The sequence below is a fragment of the Poecilia latipinna genome, unplaced genomic scaffold (genome assembly GCF_001443285.1).
Source record: "Poecilia latipinna isolate Pla-1442-1.1 unplaced genomic scaffold, P_latipinna-1.0 Scaffold1704, whole genome shotgun sequence".
Classification (NCBI taxonomy): Eukaryota; Metazoa; Chordata; class Actinopteri; order Cyprinodontiformes; family Poeciliidae; genus Poecilia; species Poecilia latipinna.
The window spans coordinates 52,631-56,360 of NW_015114320.1; positions in this window are offsets into that span (position 1 = coordinate 52,631).

Sequence of the window (3,730 nt, forward strand, 5' to 3'; positions counted from 1 at the left end):
GAAGTGAGGTTGGGGGGGTGGGGGGGGAGAGCGTGGATGTGGTGGGGGGGGGGGGGGTTGTAAAAGCGGCTTATAGAGGACTGTTAATTGTTTGGGGGATAAACCATCACATGGTGTTCTGAAACAATTTGCATTGTAATGAACTGCTGCTGAGCTGTACCTGGCATTCACACCAAGCTAATTCCCTTCTGTTTATATGTATTAGACAGGGCCGGTCCAAGGTTATGTGAGGCCCAAGGTTGAATTTCATTTCGAGGGTGAGAATAGGGGGGCTCCATCACATTCATCACAACTATTATGCACTTGAGTGAGTTGGAGCAACTCGGGGTAAAGTTTAAAGTTTCAATCTCAAACTTTAAAGAAAAGTTGACATATGGACGAAAAGTCACAGAAAGGACAAAGTTGCAGAAATTAATTAAAATATGATACTCGTTAAATTATTAAAGTGTTTGCAAGCTGGTTCTGTGTATTGTCAAGTGCTCTTTGGGGGAGGGGAGGTGGTCCTAGTTTGCATATACCTTGGGTCGGCTCTGGTAGAGGTACAGACTGAGAAAACAGGGCATTACTTATTGAGTGTAAGCAATTTTTTTTACAACGATTTTATCTACTTTCTGGCAGATAAAAATGCAGAATTCAATCACAGAGGGAAAGAGAGAGAGAGAGGGAGAGGAAAAAGGAGGGGAGGGGGGTAAATTAAAGCCTTAATCGTGCCCAAGTATTTTTTTTTCTTTTTCTTTTTTTTTACGGGTCCTTCATTTTGTAATTTCAAATGTATTTATATAAAGCTAATGTAAAATACAACTGTGTATATTTGTGTATAAAGGAAACCTTTATAAGATATTGTAAATGTGTACAAAGTGTAGAGATGCCTCTTTTTTTTTCTGACAAAGCAAATATGACTTTTATTTTGACAATAAAACATTGGATAAATGTCAAGCTTGCGCTGTCTTTCCCACCGTACTTAAGCGAATTCCTGAAGTTTTTGAAGTTTTGAGCATTAAGCATGAAGTTTTGTTTACCTAAAATTGAATGTAAAGAAGCAAACTACAACATTCATCTATTTGTTTTGAACGCCTTAACTGGTGGTGTCGTCATGGATCCATTGACTTGCATGCAAAAGTTTTAAGAGTGACAGTTAAGGGGTCGAACTCTGATTCTTGGTTTGCTTCCTAAAGGTACTACAGCTTTTTCGTAAAACGTCTTAAATCCCAAAGTTATCGGTATCCCCACCTCCCCCCACTAACCCAGGACTTTTAGGACCTCTCTGCATCCCGTGCTGCTTTGCAGAAAAGGGAAGCCCTTTCTAACCATCAGAGACCGGTAATTAGAGGCAGGGGTTGAGTTGGAGCATCTCCATAATTGTTAAAAGTCCTCTTCACATGCTTGCTGAAGCCTGCTTTCTTAATTTAGTAAAGGAGGGAGGGAGTTGTGTGAATGGTAGTGGGTGGCAGGGGGTGAGGGGGGGGGTATAAATGCAGGGAACGGACCCTTTTCATCTGCAGAAACTTTGATCTTTCTTTTCTTTAACAGCCTGGAATAAAGGTGGTGAGCAGTAGAAGTGTCTGTCTGATGTAGCCCAAGGTTCCCCCTAAACGTCCCCATTTGGATGCTTTGATGGACGTCTTACAATTGAGAGCGTTTTTTTTTGTTTTTTTGAAACCCCTTCTTCTTTTTCCAACGAGGGGAGGTATTTGTGGGAGCTGAAACCTGCCAGAGCCCCTGCTTCTTGTGTTGTTTTCCTTGCAGCGTCTCAATTGAAACATCTCTCTCGGCTCAAGCTGTGTCAGTGAGTGCAGGGGCCTTGACATGAATGATGCTGAAATAGCAAAGAAAGCCCCACAGGTGGTCTGTTCACATGATCTCACATCTTTAAGGACCCTTAATCAAGGCTCTTTTTTATTTTTGCTACAAATGTATCTGGTTTGGTCCCAATTAACCCAATGTGCTGGCATGGGATGATACACTGTAACCCTGTGGAGCATTGCCTTTGATTTGCCGCTCGGTGGTCACAGGAGAGTTTTTTTTTTTTGTAGTTTGGGACTTCGCTTTGACTCGGTTCCTTGACACTCGCATGGTAAATTCAACTTCCATTGGGTTCAGCACAGATGTGCATCTGTTTGCAGCATAAATCAGCCGTGTAAACCTTACAGAAAGGACATCAGGCAAGAAATACTTCTTCTCTAGTGCACAAAAGGGCTAGCAAAGAGAGTTTTGCACAAAAGACTAACAGGTTGGAGTAATTTTACTCATCATTTGTGGATTTCTTTAAAAACTTGTGGTTCTGACTCAAAGAAATTGGATCTTGTGGCTTGTTTTTTTGTTTTTTTTTTTCATTTGCCTTTTAACTCCAAGTGTAACAACTCTGGCACAAATGTGTGTCTCCATCTAGTGGTGAAACCAGTACAGCACAGTCTGGTTTCACCACTAGATGAAACTCTCCAGAAAATCCAACTCTAACTTGACACTTAACTGAACTGAACTTTTGCATTCGGAGTTAAAGTTAAGATAATCGAAATTAATCAAAATGACTAAGTCATGCAACTGTAAATATCTAATAAACATTTCCTTAAATAAGTTAAGGTGTTCCAAATGCTTTCCAAATTAACTTATTGGAACTCTTGGTTAAAAAAATTAATAAATAAAATTTAAAAAATCTCTTAACAAAAAAATATTGATTCAGGAAAACAACCTCAAACTGAAAAATCTGGAAAATCCAATCTTTAATTTGAGTAAAGTTTATATTCTTGCACAGAATGTAGACAATGTTTATAGCTCCATACCAAATACCATAATTTTGTGCGTTTTTCCTAAATAAACAAAGTGCAAAAACATATCATTTGAGGTGAAATCGAAATAAAATCTTATTTGAGGTAGAGTGGAGAAACTGCAATACAAAAATAAATAAAAACTTAAAGTATCAATCCGATTCTGATACTGACTTCTTTATCGGTATTTTTGGATCGATCTGCACACCTTGTGATGCTGCCACCACCATGTTGTAGTGTATTTTGACTTCCTTCAAGCTGAGTTCCTTCTTCCCTCTGAGGCTCCGCTGAGATGAAACTATGCACAGGTGGATTTCGTTTTAAAAATTTCAGATCACTAACAAGTTTGAAAAGTATTTATTACTGTCCATCAATTACACCGTTATACAACACTCTGTTGGGGTACATATCAGTAAAATATATTAACGTTTATGGTTGTCATGTGAGTAGTTTCCATGGCGTGGATATTTTTTTGCAAATTTGTGTTAAAATGAGTAAGTGGAAGTGAAATATTCGTTGTAATTTTGTATACAAAGAACATGGAACCCATTTAGGCTTTTTAAACTCTTACTCCATAAATTTTATTGTTCCCTTTTTAACATTAGAGACACCAGATGTTGGTGAATAAAATGGCCGTCGTTTTTTTTTTTTTTTTTTAAAGTTCCATCAAGACGAAACGTTCTAGTTTCAGTGCGACGTGTCGCGAGTCATCCGAGTTAATTTGGAAACCGGTTTTAATCGGTTTCTAGATTAAAACCGATCCAAACAGAATCAGTTGTTTCTTTGATCTTTTGATTTGAAGACAGTTTGCCACTGATGTGCAGAAAGAACATAAAGTGTGATTAATTCTGCGTATAGGTCACGGTGTTATATATATATATATATATATATATATATATATATATATATATATATATATTAGGGAATTTTTTTATAGTGAGCGCTAAATATATAAGGCGCGCTCT